The 20,816-nt window shown below is 46.7% G+C and overlaps 1 protein-coding gene across 1 annotated transcript in view; it reads left to right on the top strand.

The window, feature by feature from the left end:
- The window catches only part of LONP2 (lon peptidase 2, peroxisomal), a 1,695,025-nt gene that overhangs the window by 317,505 nt on the left and 1,356,704 nt on the right, over positions 1-20,816 (top strand). The window lies entirely within an intron of this gene.

Genomic DNA, 20,816 nt, shown 5'->3' with positions numbered 1-20,816 from the left:
TGCGGCTATAGCCAACGATAACGTCTTCTTTCTTACAGGAATGGACTATTGTGCTGTTAAATGTTGACTGTGAAGCCCTGGAGCTATAAAGTTCCCGGGCATGGGGTGAGGTTTGAAGGTGGGAGAGGGTAGCTAGTAACTGTGTATGTCACGTGAATTTTGGTGTCTGCCTGGGACCCCACCGCTGGGGATGTGTTGTAGAAAAGTCTTACTTTGTTCAATGCCTTTGCTCTAATCCTCATGCACTTTTTGCTTTGTGCTTATTGAATCCCGTGTAGCTCTTTGTTGGGGGGGAGGGGGAATCGGGGAGGTGGGTCTGGGGCGAGGGGGGTGAAGGTGTTTAAAGTGTTTTCTTTGTTGGGAGTGTTCTTCGATTTCCATCAGATGTTTGCTGATGTGAATGTTGATTTTTGAAAAGCTTAATAAATACAAAGTGGAAAAAAAACACCAAAATGACATTAAATGCAAATGAAATAATATAGTAATGAGAGAAAGACAAACTAATAAATAGCAAGAAAAAACTATTATTAGAAAGTGTTCACATATTCAATGAACAATCTATAGTCAGTGAGCTATTGACCTCAAATGTTTAATTCACCTCAGTAGTGGATATCGTGGCTCTACCTGTGAGACCCCACAGCCACGTGGTGCCAGAGTGCCCATGGAAAGTGCCAACCTATATAAATATCTCTGACGTGAGTAACATCCTTGTGTGAATGATGGTGATATGGTTATCTCCAAAAAAAGCGAGAATGTGTTACACAGTCGAGCAACGCCCAGATCCTCACATGAGGCCGGGAAGCCTGACGGCTCTATGACCGCTGGCGCGCATTGCTTCCAGCCTGGCTGCATACCCTTACCTGGGTCTTGGTTGTGTGGTCCCGGTCCGTGCTTGGCAGTCTTCCCTGACTTTTTGCTGGCCCGGCGGGGGTCCAAAACTACAGAGTATAAGGCAGCTGGTTGTGGCCATGTTTGCCTGACCACATCATGGCTAAAGCCAGGCAGAAGCGTGTGTACGTGCATTCCGTGCAGCGTTTTCTAGCAACCACGCCCACAAATACAAAAGCAGGAAGTAGGCGCTGCTCTGTGCATCTCAACACTCTCATTGCTCGCTCCTGTTCCCTTCCTCTTGTTCTCTATGCATCTTTCCTGGATGTTTCCTTGTTTCTTGCTCTCTGCCTTCTTGCTCCTTAACTCCAAGCTACCTGCTTTCTTGCTCTTTGCCTCCCAGCTCTGTGCCTGCTTGCTCTCTGCCTTTTTGCTCTCCTCTCCTTGCTGCCTCATGGTTGCTCTTGCCTTGCATCTGCCTTGCTTGACCACCCACTGTCCTATACCTGGATCTGTGGGTTTTCAGTGCTTCACACTGTTTTTTTACCACATAAATATCACTGGGTTTTCCATTCTGTGGTGCAAGAAGTATTATCCTGTCTCCTGGCTCCTGGTATATTGTCCAGGTAGGCAGTTACAGGGCAGTGATGTTACGGTACACCTCTTCAGTTCCGGCTTAACCTTTGAGGAGCACAGTGGCAGGTACTACATCTCGGACTCCAAGATCAGGTACACGCCAGCGCACCCTCCAGCTTGACAGATTGAGACGCCTACCGTCGGATCTTGACGACATGGAAGCAATAGAGGGGGATCAATGACTGAATTTTGTAATCATTGTTGGGTTCAATTCATGTTCCGCCCTGTGCATTTAATTTTGACAGAGCAAAAATTAGTTTCAGTCTTAATAACCTTACCGGGAATGCCTTGGCGTGGGAAACTACCTTTGTGTCGGCACGGAGCGCCCTTGCTTGACCCCTTTGCTGAGTTTGAAAAAGCCTTCCAGGAGGCCCTCCAATCGCCCAACATGACCGCCATAGCACAAAACCTTCTGTTGGACATTAAACAGGGTACCCAGAACATCTGATTGTACATCAGCAGATTCCGCCAGCTCACGAATGAGTGACAGCAGCCCGAGAAAGAGAAGAATATAAGCATGGGCATGTTCATGCTCCTGAACTAGTTACCTTTCAGGCCCTTGTAGACCTCGTAATTAAGATCGACCATTGATTGAATGAGAGACGAACTGAACGGCATCAACAGTACTACGGAAGACCTGTGTCCAACCTTAACCAATCAGCCAAGAACCCCATCCCTCCTGGGGAAGTATGGGTGGAACCAATGCAACTCGGGACCATACATGGTCCCTTGTCTGAAGCCAAGAAGATGAGACGTAGGACACAGAATCTATGTTTTTTGTTTTTTTTGTAAACAATTTTTATTAGTTTTAATTTCAACAAACAACAAAACCCAAACTTGCAGTGCTTATAATAACATTTAAAATGTTCATCTCTCCTTTTATGGCCACTGCTTCTCCCGTTCCGTCCCCCCCCCCTTGCAAGCCTATCCTTCCTCTTGTTCCATTTCTTCTCCTTGCAGTACGGTCTCCTCTTCCATGGTCTCTGTTGGGTCCCGATCACTAGATCGGTCATTCAAGGGCCAAAATAACGTGGCTATTAGATGTTTCCAAGATATAAAAATATCGGCTTCCTCCCCCCCCCCAGAACCACTGGCTTCTTGTCATACTGTAGTTTCCGCTTCGGCCCATTTGTGTAGGTCTTTCCACCATACCTCTATTCTTGGTCTATGGCATGCTTTCCATCCCATAGCGATTCTTCACTTTACAAGCAGATACGGCAGATCTTTTAGCTTACTGACATGTTTGAGTTTCCGTGGCCTTGGAAATCCCCCCGACAGACAAGCCCACACTGTATCCACCACTATCTTGATCCCTTTCTCTTCCAGTCTATGTGCCACTTCTCTCCAAAATCTTTCTATTATTGGACATGTCCAGAACATGTGCACCAATCCGGCGTTATCTTTGTCACATTTGGGGCATGATTGTCATCCTGCGTTTTTGAATTTAGCTATCCTTTGGGGTGTCATATACGCCCTGTGGGTTATATACAACTGTATCTGTTGTAGTCTTGCATTTCTTGACACTTTTTTATGGTACCCTTGGGCTCGCTCCCACATCTCATCACTCATTGGGGCACTCACTTTCTCCTCCCAGTCCTGCCTCAGTTACACCACTTCCTTTCCCACTCTAGACATCATCAGCTCATATATCCTAGATATCTCATGTCCGCCTTCTGCAATATCATATATTGTATCTCTTGTGGCATCCGGTTGATCTTCTAGTACCACTTCGGACCATGTTTCTTTGATTCACCGCACCACCCTGTGGTATGTGATATATTGTCCCCTGTGTAGCCCCGTTTCTTCCTCCAGTTTCTCAAAGTCCTTTATCTTCCCCTCCTGCCATATATCTCCCATTGTAGCGATCCCAACTGTTTCCCAGTGCTTCCTGATCAGCATCCTTAATTGCTTTTCTTTTCTTGCCAATGCAACTAATGGTATTAGCGGGGAACACGGGAGTGGATTTTCCATTACCGGACAGGCCCTACGCCACATCTCCCACCCTAATGTCATCATTTTAGGGCGACTTTCCATATCCGATCTAGGCAACCACAGTATTTCCTTAAAAAAGAATGGGACACAGTCCAGTTGAAACAGCCTGGACTCTGAGGTTGGTTCCTCAGAGAGCCATTTTGCTACATAGTGTAGCTGGCTTGCTATATAGTAGATTTCATAATTTGGCAGTTTAATGGCCCCTTTCTCATGCAGGTTTTGTAATTTCCAAAGGCCCACTCTATTCCTAGTTCCATGCCAGAGGAATTCCCTACATATGCTATTTATCTTCGCAAAGAGTCGCCTCGATATCCGGTACGGGATATTCCCAAAATAGTGCAATAATATAGGCAGGACCACCATTTTCAGCATGGCCCCTCGTCCCATCATTGCCAAGGGGAGCTTCACCCAGAACCTCATACTATTTTCAATCCCCTTGATTGCCTTCTCAGTGTTATGCTGGTGCTCTGCCTCCACCGTGTTGTATATATCTATCCCAAGGTATCGAAACGTATTGACCTCCCATGGTACCTGTAGAATTGGTAACTAATCTAACGGGATCCCTTTGTATCTGCCCAGTGGAAATATGCAAGACTTTTTAGGATTTACGGCTATAACAGATAGCCTTGCGAACCGCTCCATCACTTCCAGGACATACTGGAGGTTCTCTTCTGCATAGCGCAAGTACAACAACATTTCATCTGCATATAGGGAGATTAAATGTGGCTCCCCTTTTATGTTGATGCCTATTATGTCATACTGTTGCCTCAGGTAAATTGCGAGGGGCTCTAAGGCTAGAATATACAGCATGGGGGACCACGGGCATCCCTGTCTTGTACCTCTGCTGAGTTGCCACTTCTCTGATATTATAGCCCCTGTTTTGACCCTGGCCAGCAGTGCGCTATAGAATAGTTTCGCCCATTTGTGATACCCAGGTCCTATTCCGTAACTGGTCAGGGCTGCAATCAACCAGGGCCATTTGACCGATTCAAAGGCATCCAGCGATACTATTGCCATTTCGCCCGCATCCCTATTGACATGTTCAATTACTCGATGTAGCCGTCTGAGATGATTAGATATATTCCTGTAAGGGACGTAGCCAGTCTGGTCGGGGTGTATTAGTTTATCAATGATCTTCCACATTCTATTTTCCAAGACCGCTGTTAGTATTTTACTATCTTGATTCAACATTGATAATGGTCTATATGAGCTGCAGTCTTTGCCAGGCTTATTAGGTTTAGGGAGTGGTATAATGATCGGCTCTTAGGGACTCTGGTAGCCTTCCCACTTCATATGACTCATTTAACATCTCTAAGAGTGGGGGGAGCACCTCGTTCTTGTACATCTTCTAGAATTCGCTAGGGAGTCCGTCGGCCCCCGGGGTCTTACTAGTAGGTAGCTGCACCACTACCTCTTCCAGTTCCTCTAGGGTGATCGGTGCGTCCAGATCTTCTCGCTCCTCTGCGCTAATTTGTGGAAACCCAATATCTTCCAGTGTTTCCCTTATTTCATTGCCATCACTTCCCTCCTGATCACCGTACAAACGTTGGTAATAATCTACAAATTGCTAATTAACGCCTTCTTGGGTGTCCTCTATGCGTCCATCATTCTTTATCGTTCTGATTGTGGGCCTGGGGCTCTCACTCTTGTATAACCATGCCAGGGCCCTCCCCGGTTTGTCCCCTCCTGCGTGCTGTCTCTCTATATACTTTTTATAATTGAGATTGCACAGTCTCTCCCAGTGCCCAGCGCATGTTTGTTGCAGCCGGAGTATTGCTTCATTTTCTTATCACCTCCCCTTTTTATCACTGTTTCTAACTCTACTTCTGCATCTTGTAATTCTGCTAAGATCCCTCCTTGCAGTCCCTTGGATTTTGCTATGGCTATCCCTCTCACTACCACTTTGAAAGCTTCCCAGAGCATGCGCGCTGTCTCTACCAGCCTGGTATGTAGATTTTGTGGAGCAGAATAATGCAAGTATTGTCTGTCCTGTGGGTGCTGCAACCTCCACCCATCCTCAAACCTGAATTCCTTTAATAGTAACTGCAACGTCCTGGCGGCTTGGGTGGGTCTGTCTATTTTGTTATCTGACCTGTCTATTTTGGGGTTTAATGCACAGTTGAAGTCTCCTCCCCAAATCACCGCCCCCCCTAAGGACATGCTAAGTTTGTTATATAGGGTCCTAAGGTATGCCGCCGTATCCTGGTTCGGGGCATATGTGTTGATGATATTTATTTCCTTGTTTTCCCTCAGCCCTCTGATTATAACCATCCTACCGTCTGCCTCAACTGTGGACTGCAACAGCTGGAATGGGACATGCGGCGCCACCCAGGTAATCACCCCTCTAGCATAGGCAGAGTACGTGGCACCCACATGGGTCCCCCTCCACTTCTTCCGTATCACCTCCAACTTTTCTCGTGTGCGGTGAGTCTCTTGTATTAAGGCAATAGCTATCTTCTGTCTACGCAGGTACATCATACCTTTATTCCTCTTTAAATAACTATTGAGCCCTCTAACATTCCAAGTAATTACTTTAAGGTCCCCCATGATGCTTTAAGGTCCCGCTCCTCCCTCCGCAAGTACAGTCCATGTCCAAGTTTGACCCTTTTCTCGCATAGGCTCGTTCCCCAATAAAAACTTTTCCCAACTATCAACACTCCCGCTTCTCCTCCTGCCCTCCTTTTTCCTTTCCGGTAGAATTCCAAGATCTTCTCTCTGTCCCTGTAGTTCAGGATCTTCGCTATGATTGCTCTGGTGGGGGGCCCAGGCTGCGGTTTCCTCATCAGGGCCCTGTGTGCACGTTCAACTGCAAACCCTTGGGAGAGCTTACCGGCTCCTATTTCCTGTATAATCATGTTCTCCACATAGTCTGTGGGGTCTTGGCCTTCTTCCCCCTCCGGCAGGCCTACCACGGTATGTTGTTGTGTCTTGCTCTTCCCTCGGCCTCCTCCGCTCGATTCTCCAGGTTGGCCACCTGCTGTTTCAGTATGTGGACCTCCTTGGCATTGTTCGTGCTGGTTTCCGTGTTGGTTTTCACCGCACTTTCTAGGCCACTCGTCCTCTCCGCTAGCTCTCTCACATCTTGCCTCAGCAGATTGACTTCGATCCCCACTGCGTCTATCTTGGTTTCTAGCGCTGTTCTCAGATCTGCCATCGCTGTCCCCCACAAGGTTTTTATTTCAGTAATGGCAGTTAAGATCATGTGGTCCTCTCTCGGCGTGGCCGCATCTGCGGGTGCAGTGGCCATGTCTTGTGTCGGGGAGACACAGGGGCTTGCTGCGCTTTTGCGAAGATGTCCATTGTGGGTTGCTTGCCTGTCGTTTTGCCTCCTTTTGCAGTCATTTTCCAGCCTGTCTTCTCACCAAAGCAAGTTCTTTTCTCCCTCGCCGTTCCTCTCTCGATCCTTTCTACTATCAGGTCCAGGTCCCACCTTAGGGCTAATGCACTACTTCAATGGCTGGCAAGCTGGCGGCCAGTCACCTGGCCTAGGGTCTTTGCAGGGTTTCCCCACGCCCCTTCCGAGGGTTCCTGACTTCCTTTAACCTCTGCAATAGCTCAGGTATTTTTCAGCCGCATGCCCACTCCTCCCCTCCATGGGTCCTTAGAAGCTTTCAAGATTTTCTTCCTAGGGTGGCCCCTATTTTATTTTCCAGCATTATATGGGGTGCACCTTTTCACTCCGCCTTGCCAGCTGCCTATATGTCCTCCGCCGCAGCTTTAGCCCTGTGTCTCCTGTGGGCTTTCCACGATGCAGAGCCCAGTTTTTATTTTCATTTACTTTGCGCAGTGCTGGAGTGGCCCATTCTGCCACAGCAGACGCTCATACCTATGGCAACTTTGCAGTATGTTGGGGTTTTGGCACCAGTGTCTGCTGTGGCTTTCTTACATGTGAATGTAGTGCCGCTACACCTCTGAGGGGCTGTTACACTGGTGTTATTGGGATCCTGTTGCAGGGCTACTTTCTGTAGCTTCCATCCGCCAAGTACAATCTTATGGCCAGCAGCGTGTGTACATTATGTGCCTTGATGTTAATTCCAAGGTAGCTCTTCAGTTTGTCTGCACCTTCTTTTCACTGCACCCAATGTCCGCACTTCCTTGGTTCTCCATGCATTTATTATTACCAGCATTCGCGGCTGCTCCTCCACCTCCAGGCCGCCTCTCTGCTGCAGCGCTCGTGCCTGCCACTCGAGCCTGGGTCCTGGGCACCAGGCATCCACGTTCCAGGGCCACAGGTTTCGTTGCGCAGCTTGTGCTCACGCTTACGCGAGGAGTCAGTCTCCCTTCGCGAACACCCGCAGTTTTTCACGAACGCCGTTGCAAGCTGGGCGCCCTCGCACTTGCCACAATTGTGAGGTATGTTGTTCTAGTTTCGTGTCAGGAGCGATCACTTGTTTCACGCCGCAGCGCTTCTAGTAAAGCGTTTGTTGCCAGCCCTCAGAAGCTCCTTTATTCGTTTCAGGCCGCCATTTTGTTGCCAGCATCCCCTCGGGCATCGGAAGCTACAATGTTGCAAAACCTCAGTTCCCAACCTTCAATCTTCACACGGACTGCTGCATTCGATTCAGCTCACTGCATGTTTCATTCAGGCCATATTTCTTGTCCAGTTAAGTGGTCAAGAGGTATGCGCTCTTACGGATAATCTGTCGGATCCAGGAGCGCTCGGGTGAAGCAGCCTATTCCATGGCTGCCAAGCCACGCCCCCGACACAGAATCTGTTTGTACTGTGATGATGACAAACATTTCCTGAGTGGGTGTCCTATCTGACCAGCCAAGCCAGGGGGAAACTACTGGGCTTGTTGGCAGCTGGGAAGAAAACAACAAGCCTGACCCCAATTCTGTCCCTTCCCATTGATATGATCCAAGCAGTCCTCGAGCCTTGTTTGTCCTGAAAGTGACCTTCAACAAGGGCATGAATAGGAACTCAGATGATACTGTGGCATTGGTGAACTCAGGAGCGTCCGGTAACTATATGGACGCACAATTCCTAGCACTCCAAGGTCTTCAAGCCTCTCAACAGATCCAGTGAGCCATGGTGGAAGGAATCGACGGTACACCGTTGGCTTCTGGACCCATCACCCAAGAATCCAAACCCATTCGTCTGGCTATCGATACACATCAGGAAACATTGGCTTTTGACATTATCCAGTCTCCTTCGTACCCTTTGGTCCTGCGTTTGCCATGGCTAGAATTCCACAGCCCCTACATTAACTGGGCAACACAGACCTTGCTCTTCTGTTCCGACTGTTGCATCAGAGAATGTTGCTCAGTTTCAAGTTGACTTGACCAATTCAGAAGTCCCGCAAAAGGTTTCCTGTTGTCGCAAATGGCCTTCTGTATAGCATACGTTCGACAAGGTATCTTCTCCGCCTTCTGACATACCTTTACCACGGTCACGTCCCTTTGATTGTGAAATACTCCTCAAACCAGATCAGCCAATTCCCCATGGCCGTATGTATTCCCTAACTGCTGTTGAACAAAAGGAACTGCAAAGGTATCTCAAGCAATGCCTAGAGAAGGGATATATACAACATTCCAAATCCCCAGTAGGGGCCCCGTTCTTCTTTGTGCCGAAAAAGGAGGGAGCTCTGAGGCCTTGTGTAGATTTATCATTTACTGAACGACCTCATGATCAAAGATAGATATCCTGTGCCACTCATCAGTGACATTCTGGAATCCCGACGAGCTGCCCAGATATTGACCAAAATCGACCTACGTGGAGTGTACAATTTGGTGCGTATTAAACCAGGTGATGAATGGAAGACAGAGTTCAAATCACCATTGGGGCACTACGAATATCGGGTCATGCCTTTCGGCTTATGTAATGCCTCATCAATGTTCCAATGCTTGATGAATTCTATTTTCTCTGATCTATTGGGCCTAACAATGTGGGTATACCTAGACAATATCTTGGTGTTTTCCCCCACCTTGCAAGAACATATCGTACAAGTCTCCAAAGTCCTTCAACGGTAACAAGACAATCATTTGTTTGCCAAAGAAGAAAAATTCGATTTTCATCAGGAGCACATTGAATTCTTGGGGTACGTCATATGTTCCACCGCCATTAACATGGACCCTGGAAAAATCCAGGCAATCAAGGAATGGACCAGCCCATAGGATATGAAATCCGTCCAACGATTCCTAGATTCACAAATTCCTACCGCCGGTTTCTTTGCATGTACACCCAACAGACTTGTAGCATCACCTGTCTTCTACGGAAAGGAACTGTTTTGTTTGGGATGACCAGGCAGAACAGGCATTCCAAACAATTAAAACGGAATTCAACAAGACCACCATTCTTCAACACCCTATGGAAAATCAACCATTCATTGTCAAAGCGGATGCATATGCCACTGCCATAGGTCCAGTACTACTGCAATTAAATCTTACTAGTGGCCTGGAACACCCCACTGCATGCTATTCACGTCAATTGACAAGTAGTAAGCGTAATTATGCCATTGTTGAAAAGGAGCTATTCGCTATCAAGGAAAGCTTTTTCGAGTGGAGGCATCACCTTCTCGGTGGACGATTTCCAGTTGGAGTATGCACTGACCACAGAAATTTGCAATATCTCTGAACCCTCATGTGTACCAACAGGCGTCAAGCCAGATGGGCATTATTCTTTTCACATTTCAACTTCACCATTTCACATATACCAGGAACAAAGAACATCAAGGCAGAATCCCTATCACGCAGTCTGAATCCACACGCCTGGAATACCTGAGCATCGCATGCCATTGTTGCCCGCCAAACACTTAATGATGGCAGTACAGTTCTTCCTAGACACTGTCAAGAAGCCCAGGCCATAGATCCCTATATGGCCACCTTGTGACGATCATAATTTTTCAACAGCCGGGAAGCACTGGGCCTTTCTGAGGGCAAACACTACCTCCCCACTGAAGCATTACGGATCATGGACCTGCAAGGTTTTCACAACTCAGTGACTGCTGGTCACCGTGGGCAATTTGCTACTCTAGAGTTGATTTCTCGCCGATTCTGGTGACCTTCAATGAGAAAACAGGTGTTCTCTTAAGTATCCTCTTGCCCTACGTGTGCCCTGCACAAAATCCCTTGATGCAAAACAGTATGTCTCCTGCATTCCATTGACGTTCCACTTTACCCCTGGCATACCATTGCCATGGACTTTATAGTAGAGCTACCAGTATCCAATGGGTATACATGCATCATGGTAGTCGACTGTTGTAGCAAGCTGGCGCATTTCATTCCCTTATCACAATACCCTCCGCCCGCCAAACAGCAGTGGCTTTCTTGCATGACGTCTACCGTCTGCATGGCTTGCCCGAGGAAATCATCACGGATAGTGGACAACAATTCAACTCCTGTTTTTGGACTGCCATGTACCTAGCTCTGAGAATACATTACGCTCTTAGCTCCGGATATCATCTACAAACAAATGGACAAACCCAGATAACCAATCAGACCCTCGAAACCTATCTACGTTGCTACACTAGTCCGGTACAATCCGATTGGGCGGATTAACTGGATAAGTGGAGGTGGTTTATAACAATGCCACTCATTCAGCCATTCAGTGTAGCCCGTTCCACTGCACCTACGGGTTACACCCCAGGACGCTACCTGTACTCCCTATTGTTACTACCTCGATGCCCTCTGTGAACGACCATATCAAAGATATCGGTGACAAACCAGCATCTCGAAAAACCATTCTGACAAAAACTAAGGCCTATCAGGACATTCAAGCCAATCGACTGAGAACTCCCGAACACTTCTATCAAGTCGGTGACCGGATATGGCTTAGTACACAGGACTTGCCCTTGTGCAATTGTCCCTGGAAATGTGTCCCTCGTTTGGTGGGACCTTTCAAGATCATGATAAGACTGTCATCCGTGGCCTTCCGCCTCCTTCTCCCTGTATCATTTATTTATTTTATTTATTTGCATTTATAAAGCGCACAACAGCCCTTGGGCAACACGACATGGCGCATTCATCCGGTGTTCCAGGTCTCCCTGCTCAAGCCCCATCTTCCAGACTCATTGCATCGTACCCGTCTTTGCCCGGATCAATTTGTTGTGTTTGACGGTGAACCTGAATGAGGTGGAAGCCATATGTGATGCTCGTCTTGTCCCGGGTCGTCTTCAATACTTGATCCACTGGAAAGGCTATGCACCTAATGATCGCATCTAGGAACCTGCCTCTCAGGTGTTTGCCCTGCAGCTATTCCGATACTTTTACAGTCGCTTTCTCTGGAAGCCGGGTGCCGCCGCGGTCCCAGTGAAGGGGCAGGGTCACGCAACTCCCGGGTTCCTCAATCGAGGCCCGGGAGCCTGGCGGCTGTATGACCGCTAGTATGCGCATTGCGGGCCGCCTCGCGGCACACCCCTTACCTGGATCTTAGTGGTCTTTTCCCCTGAAGCACTTCGGCGGTCTTCCCTGGCTCTTTGCTGGCCTGGCGGGGGTCCAAAGCTACAGAGTACAAGTTTGCGGTCATGTTTGCCTGACCACATCACGGCCAAGGCCAGGCAGATGCGTGCGTGCGTTCCACGCAGCGTTGTATAGTAGCTACGCCCACACATACAAAAGCTTGAAGTAGATGCTGCTTGGCACGTCTCAACACTCTCGTTGCTCGCTCCTGTTCCCTTCCTCTTGTTCTCCGTGCATCTTTCCTGGATGTTTCCTTGTTTCTTGCTCTCTGCCTTCTTGGTCCTTGCCTCCAAGTTACCTGCTTTCTTGCTCCTTGCCTCCCAGCTCGGTGCCTGCTTGCTCTCTGCCTTGTTGCTCTCCTCTCCTTGCTCCTTGTGGTTGTTCTTGCCTTGCCTCTTCCTTGCCTGACCACCCAGTGTGCTATACCTGGATTCCCGGTTTTCAGTGCCTCGCACTGTTTTTGTACCGCGTAAATATCATTGGGTTTTCCATTCCGTGGTGCAAGAAGTATTGTCCTGTCTCCTTCCTCCTGGTATATTGTCCAGGTATGATATGATATGATATTTAATTTATATCATGCTCATACACAAGTGTTTCAGAGCGCGACCAGGCTAAGGGAGCGGAACAAGGGAGAACAAAAAGGAAAAAGGGGGGGATGCATGGAAGAGGGGATAAAGTGGAAAGTGCGGAACAGAGGAGATAAAAGAATAAATAATAAGTGAAATAAATAAAGGTGATGGACCGTGGTAGTGCTGCCAGCAAGTGGCAAGTGCTAGGTTTGTCAGATGGGTATAACTGATACGTGCAGAAGAAAGTGGGAGGGGGACTGTATGGGTACAGATACAGACACCAGTGCAAAGGGTGGCCCGGAGGCAGTGCAGGAGAGTGGCAGGGGGAGCAGGTACCTGGGCCCGAATGAACAGAGTGGCCAGATCCACTGTGCAGAGAGAGAAACAGATAAGCAGGGGTGAGGATGGGCAGAAACGAAGAGGAAGGTCTTGAGATGTTTCCGGAACTGGAGATGGTTCTCCTCAAGTTTCTGGGTGGTCGGGAGGCTGTTCCAAAGGGAGGCCCCAGCCGAGGACAGAGATCTACACCCAGCTTGTTTATTTGAAAAACGACGGACCCTGAGGGAGTTAGGAGTAGAGGAGCGAAGGGCTCGAGAGGGGAGGTATTTACAGAGGGATAGTTGCAAGTATTTTCGACCCAGGCCCCAGAAAGCCTTGTGGACAATGCAGAGGTTTTTAAATGGAATCCTTTCATCCACTGGGAGCCAATAAAGGGATTTCAAAGCTGGAGAGATACAATCCCAGGGTTTTAGGCCAATGACAAGTCTTGCAGTCCTGTTCTGGATTAGTTGTAAAGGGTGGAGAGTGGAGGCAGGTAGATTTAGAAAGAGGCTGTTACAGTAGTCCAACCTAGAGAGAACCAGAGCTTGGGAGACAGTGAGCTTCTGGGGCAAGGGGAGGAAAGGAAGAGTACCTCTGAGGTGCAGTAAATAGTTTGACTTTCTAGAGACGTCGGAGATGTTTGCGGAGAAGGAAAGTGCAGAGTCAAAAATGACCCTGAAGTTCTTAGCCTCGCAGGTAGGGGTAGGAGGAGGGCCAAGGGAGGTCGGCCAGAGAGTGAGGGGAAAGGATGGTGAAGGTAGGCGGTTACAGGGCAGTGCTTTTACGCTAAACCTCTTTAGTTCCGGCTCAACCTTCGAGGAACACTATAGCGGATACTACACCTTGGACTCCAAGATCAGATACGCGCCAGCGCGCCCTGAAGCTTGACAGGATGCAACGCTAGAGTGCACATTGGTGTTTTTACTACCTCCTAATGACAGCACACATTCCCGACCAATAGATATCTCACGATAACACTACTAAAGTGTGAAGTTGCTGAGTACGGGCATCGAAATTAAAGGCCATCTTCAAAAGTATTGGTCACCAGTCGAACAGATTGTCAACATACAATGATACATTTTACCCAAGTCATTAAAACCAAGGGAGCAATGTACTTCGGGTGATCAAATATCCTTATTGGCCATCCATTAGAAGGTCTACACTATGCCTAAATCGACCAGGCTAGGGAAGAAAAATCACCACCACCACCCCCACCCCCAGTAGTTGGCCCAAAAAACAGTCGTCCTAAAAAATAAAACATGCATTTCTTTGAAAAACAGCAAAACATATACAAAGAACAAGTTCAAAGTAATACTTGAGTAGGTCTAAATTGGTCTGATATAAACTGATAAACACTTAACATTATGATCTGTTTCCACTAACAGAAATCTGTTCCGCATTACGTTCTATTGAGATGTACCCCCCATTTTACTTGGACGCGCATTACTGCTTGCAGTATTCACAACAAGGAAACATTTTGGTCTCTATATATGTTTGGTCTATATCCTGCCTAGGGCTCTCTGTTAGAGAATTCAATGAAGGGTAGCCAAATGCTGACATATTTTGCATAACTTCCAAGTGACAGGGCTGTAATGTTTTGCCCAGCCAAAGTTTCCCTTATCTTTCACCACCACATCTCCGTGATTGGGCCATCTGGATTCTTTCAGTTATATACCATAGAGATTTTGGCCACAACCAGCAGATGAGTGGTTGCCAAATTGTTTTCGATAGGATGGACGCCTTTGGCCGAGTCCCCCAAGACTATAACCAGGGCGTCTAAGGCTAGTTGGATCCTGGTAATCGATTTCCTGTGTTAAAGAACTTTCTTCCAGAAGTACTGCAATTTCAAATCGGACCACCATATGTGGAATAATGTTCTGTTCTCACTGCATCTTGTGATGAATCCTGTGGAGTCCTCACCAAGACCCTACCTAGGGTTTCCTCCCAGGTGACCAGGGAAAGGCAGGCGCTTCCTGAGCCTGACCCTGAGGGTGATTACCAGCAGGATCACCTGGGAGGAGAATGGACCCAGAGGAACAGAAGGACTCTGTTAGGTGAGATGCAGTATTTGTCTTCCTCTAGCGAAGGAATACCAGTGATGCCAAAATATGTAATGGCTTGCTGTCAGAGCTTTGAAACTCCCAAGTTGATTATCTTAATGTAGGTGAAAACATTCATAACCACCTATGCAATGGGAGAAATTAAACCCCTTTTAAGACCATAGAAATTCATAGAGGTGAAAGTGCCCATGACTCCCAGGGGAATAGTAAAGATGAGTCCTTAAATAAATCCAATTTAGACCCTGAAGATCTTCATACTTCTGTAAAGACAAATCTTTCATTTCATTTATGATATTCCTTTAGGGAATACAATTAAGGAAGGAAATGAACATTGCGTTAATGTTCCCATAGGAAAAGATGATTTTTACATTGTGGACTCCAAGTCCCACAATCCCTAAAGTACTGGGACGAAGAAGAGGGCTGCAGAGGCACAAAACAGCAAAGTGCAACTAATTAATGAAAATGACCCACACCTGAGGGAGACTAAGAGGCTGCAGTCAATGAGAGAGGTGAAGGAGAAGAGTAGCATTAGCAGGTGAAGCACTTGTGAACTCTCCACATTGCAGAATATGCAGAATCTGGAGGAGAAAGGAGACGCCAGTACCACTGTTTAGTGACGAGCAGTTGCCGGTCCTGAGAGGATCTTTTCCTCTCCAAGCCTTAATTGCAGAGGCCGTGCAGCGGGAAACATTGGAATTGGAAGCTTTACCCCTTGAGACTGAAATTGCAGAGGTTGCGCTCCAGGAAGTGTACATTTTAAAAGCTTTCCCCGAAGTAAGGCTGGCTTTGGTGGCAGGCGAGCACAAGAGAGCCTCTGGAGCAGAGGGAGCTCCTTTGTCAAGTGGCACGGGCCGCCGGAGACCGGAGAAAGCAGAGTGCCAGACTGTAAGATGTAGCATAAGCAAATTAACTGGAAGCCGCAAGGCGAATGGACACGCATGCCAGACCCGGTGAGTTCACTAAGATATTGCGACACTGCTGCGCTCCGTAACCACCCGCTTGCCAAGTCTGGGTGCCTTCACATTAGAAACAATGTAAGCAGAGTAAAATTAAAAAAGAAACGTGTTTTTGAATACCAAACTGACATGAAGCAGACAAATTATTATTTTGTAAACCAAGCTGACTTGAAAAGGAGCAAGTGGAATATTAAGAATTTAATCACCAGACCAGAAGGGTTTGATTTTATGTGTGTGGGTCTGATTAAAGGCCAGCATCAAGATGGGGCAATCATTTGAGAAACCAACACAAACAACTATTGCCGAAGCCAAAAGAGAACTATAACTAGGCAAATTAAAAAGCCCAAGAGGGGGCAAAAGAGAATTCCAATGTTTTTTAAAATCCATTGCTCATGTTTAAAGAAACTCATAAGAGGAACTGGCTTAAACCCCATTTCCAAAGCCAGAAAAGTGTCAAATTGAGACAGAGCCATTGTCAGTATTTGGTCAAAGTGGAAGTGGGGAAACAAGAGTGGCAGGAAATCTGCCCTTCTGGGAGAAGGAGTGGAGCATAACCTGCATTACATATGGCAATCACAAGTATGTATCAAACAGCCCATGTGGTTCTTGTTTTCCCTGAAGAAATATTTAAATGTGATGTTGTGAAGCAGGAGACATTGCTAATTTGTTGTAAGCTACCCTTTACCACAGAAGTACTTGTAGTTAGTAGTTTATTCTGGCTTGGCAGGGAGAGTACACAAGGTCAGAGGAGTTTGTAACACCTTCTTCTGTTCTGGCAGGAGAGTACACCAGAGCAGAGAACTTTGTAGTAGTAGGCCTGGCAGGTGAGTTGACCAGGTAGAAGTTGATTAAGTACTTTGGTGTGGTGGTGAAAAGTCATAAAGAAGAGGTGGTAGAACCACTGAAGTATTACAGAATCATCCTTACAAACTTACATTGCTTAAACAAGCGTTATGTGAACTATTGCAGAATTATCTAGCATTGTCAAAGCAAGTGTTTTGTTGCAGAATAATCCTGTCAAAGACGATTTCGGTTGACACTAATGAACTAAGGAACTGTTCTTGGTTTATGAGAAGAAGTTGTATTAAATTCTTTGTGTCACAAGCAGAAAGAGGAAAAACCTTGTTTAACAATTCTGACGTATTAGAACTTTGGTTGTCAAGTTTGAATGCAAAGAACTGCATTAGGACTTTGTTACAAGACAGGATTTCCATATTCTTTTGGAACTTTTGAACAGAATCCTCCATGAATCTGGGGAAGGGGAATTCACCCAGATTATAATGATAGACAGTTATCATGGGGTAATTGCTGGTTTTGAATTTCCATATATGACCTTGTTGAGTTATTTGTACAAGTGTGAGGGACAGAAACATTTTGTTAGAATGTTTCCTTTAGTTTATTTTAGGCAGGGGAATCCTCGTCAGGCTAGGGGATAGCGAGGCGTTAATCCAACCTTTTGAGTTAATAAAAGGGCATCTTTTGAAAAATCTCTACAAAGTTGTTCCGCCTCACATTTCTGACCCCTCACACATCCCTCTAACAGGAAGATGAATAAGCTGGGTATGTTCAATGGAATATATCGGGAAGCAAGTACCATCTATAACAGATCTATAACTCTCCATCAGTGGTACATCTGGAGGCCCCATGATTCATAGCCCATGGAACCATGGACTCCTTGTCAATATTCTGACCTAAGTCCTACTCCCATTTTACTATAGAAGGCAAACGCTCCTGAAGGGTCTGTAAGGAAGGCATGGTATAAACAGTAAGACAGACACAAGTGACCACAGTTCAAGGGTGTTTATTGAACTCTCACAAGGCTGTGATAAACTCCTATCTAAACCTAAATCTATGGATGGGAGCAAGCTACGACCATCAAATTATATTAATGCAGTCCCAGTGGAGTCTTGTCAAAATAAAAGGCCTATACTAAAGAACTATTGCCAATCCTTACCACTAATTTACAAATAGTGCGGGGTAATGTCGTTGAAAAAAAAGGTGTTCACACACAAAATTATAGGTCAGGATGTTTGGGCCGTTGGCCTCCCTTCCCCATGTTTTCAGCACAGGGCAAGGTGGTTAAGCACACACTGGCTTCTGCAGCACGAAGAAACAGTTCCGTTACCAGCATCAGGTCCTTCTTGACTCAGAGGGCCTGATGTACAAACAAATAAGATGCAAAAAGTTCCTTTCCTTTTACCAGTATTCAATTTGGGTTTTCACCCTGGATCCCCCTAAACCGGGGTCCGATCCCTGTAAAAAACAAAAGATCCACGTTGGATCCCCCTCTTCCGGGCTCATATCCCCTTATTATAGTGTTCAGAGAGTATTCTTTCTCGGGTGACTCACGGTTCACCCTGGATCCCCCTCAGCCGGGCTCAGATCCCTTTCTTTTATCCAACTAGTCTCCCTTAGCCGGGCTCGAACCAATTGCAGTATATTTTAAATCATCGAAGACTTTCGAATGTGCACAGGGTTTAGCGTGACCCATTGCAGGACCAATTTGTTCTCAAGATTCCCTTTTTCTCAAACTTGGTATCAGTTGGATACCTAACGGAGAATTTCGAATGAGCACCCACATGGTGCCGGACCACTCTGCCTACGGTATCTTTGCTTGGCCTCCCAAAGTTCAGTGAACCATCTCACACACTGTTCTCTCGCTTTATCTTCATACAATGTTGCCGCTTGCAACCTTGGTTTAAAACAAAACACAAGCTAGTTTGGTCTCGGTCTCTCCGACTCACCGGCTGTGCTATCTTTACCAACGGTGCTTTGTTGTAGGAGCCAAGGACAGTACCACAGCGGCAATCACTCCTCTCAGCATTATTTATCAACGTGGGAGAGCCCCAGATACCTCTGACACACTCTGCAGGTTTGATCAGCTTTCGTTCCTGGTCTTAGGTTTCTTTTTTTCCAAGGTTCACGAAAGTAACGGTCTTTAGAGGTCAAGGGCACTCCCTCTTTGTAACTCCCTCTGGTCTCGCCGTCTTTCTCATATTAAACTGCCATCTTGGAACTGCTGTTTTCTTGTGTGTTTTGCCTCACTCAGAGTGTGCTTTGTGCTCCACCCTTTTGCCGTGTGGAAAAGTGTGATGGACGTCAGGTGCATGTAGTGATCAGTAATTGCCTGACCTTGCTTGACCATTGTATTGGGACATGTCAGGTATACGGCTCTGGTGTTAGTCCGTTGTCCTCATGTGAGCTGTCCATGAGAAAGTGTTTGTGTCAGGAAAAGGGGCTTGGGGGGGTGGGTTGAAAAGGTGTTACAGGGAAGGGGAATACCGTGCCTCAACATCCGGTGTCCAACCGCCACTCCCCGAAGACCCCTCATCTAGGTGATCCTCCCGCACTAGTCCACCCCCAGGAACTGGATCCAAAAGCGATGGCCGTGTCCTGGCCACCTGCAATATCAGATCCCCGGGGACTAACTGGGGAGACACCTTCGGGTATCTCAAAGGTCATAACAAACAAACACCTTGTACCTGGTAGGTACCGTTGCTTTAGTACCGCGAGATATGTGAATTTGACTGCATTGAGATTTCTTTTTGACCTGTTCTTTGTCAGGTTGAGAGATCCACATAATGACATTTTTCATTCTCAGTCAGTCAGAATTGGGTCTTGCAATCTACAAACTTCAGTGGGGCTCCCCCTTCATATAGATGCCTTATTCTGCTAAGTCCCACTGTGGGCCACTGCATAAAATCTTTTTTTTGGTTGGCCAGTCCTGGCTTAAAGTAGGGGTACCGTAGAATGGGGATAGTGGACGCATTCCCTGCAGTTGTCCCCATGTTCTCAAAGCTTTATTCCAATAAATGTATGGAGTAGTCTACATTAAGAGGGGGGGAATTCCTTGGGAAAATTCTTTGCCGTCGTGAAATGGAGTTGGGCAAGAACCAGGGACATGGCTTGTTCAATCTTACCCCCTCTGGGTGGTGAACATGTTGTCCTTGTGAAGACATGGGATATTTGTGCTGCCATCATATCATATTGTATGTGTGGAGGTCTGGAACCCGCAATCCCCCATTTTGCACTCCTCATTAGTACTTTCCTTAGGATCCAGGCTTTCTTGCCCTTCCATTTAAAGGAGAATCTCCTTCTGTAGGGTGTGGAAACTTGCTTCTGGCAGATTAATCGGGAGGCAAGGCAGAGATATCGGAGTTTGAGGAGTGGGTTCATCTTAACCGATGTGACACCGGCCGCACCCTGAGATTTCCTGATTGTTCCGGTGATCGAGAAAGTCAGTCAGCTCCTTAAATAGAGGAGGAAAATTAGAGCATAAAAGGTTTTCTCAGGAGGAGGAGATGTTGACCCCTTCAAGTACCTTATAGCATCTACATTCCACTTCATTTGACACATTCTCGCTAATAAGCCTCCCCAAATTCCTGCAGTTCCACCAGAAGTGTAGTAAGGGTGTTGGGAACATCAGTAACCGTGACCATTACGTCGTCAGCTTAAAGGGAGACCTTGTATTCTTCCCCTTTTAGCACTATGACCTTGATGACTTTGTTTTCCCATACTTCTTTTAGCGAGTCGTTTCGTAGACAACATGAATATCAATAAGGATAGTGTTACGAAAGATTTCTCCATACTGCACCTTTCGTTCCATATTTATGGAACCCCCAAACATTTTGCTTTTATTTTTGAATCTGACCTGTACTTTTCAGTGCAGTGAAGCCTTAAGCTTCACTACACTGGCATTTGCTCATATGTTATGGGGAAACTGATATGTTTACTTCAGGCTGTTTCCCTTAGTCGTGTTACTATGTTACTACGTTTGCTTACCTTTTGTATCACTTGTGGTACCTTTTTATCATTGGACAATGCAGCTTACACTGCAGTACAATGGGGTGCATTTTTGTTTTGCAGTAGACTAGCACTCAGAGGGTTTTTGGTTACCCTAGGTGTGCTAAAAGGATAGGCTCGTGACAGCAGTGACTTTTCTCCACTTTTTGTGAATTTTTGTTTAAGCCTTAACGATTTTACCGCATTTGGCTGCTTACTGTGGCTACTAGTCAAACATGGCCGTGCCATGAGATTTTGAACCTGTTCTTTTGCCA

Source organism: Ambystoma mexicanum, chromosome 1p, assembly GCF_040938575.1.
Source record: "Ambystoma mexicanum isolate Mex_15411 chromosome 1p, UKY_AmexF1_1, whole genome shotgun sequence".
NCBI classification, from domain to species: Eukaryota; Metazoa; Chordata; class Amphibia; order Caudata; family Ambystomatidae; genus Ambystoma; species Ambystoma mexicanum.
The sequence above is the reverse complement of the archived record's forward strand: the minus strand, read 5'-3'. Positions and strand labels throughout refer to the sequence as shown.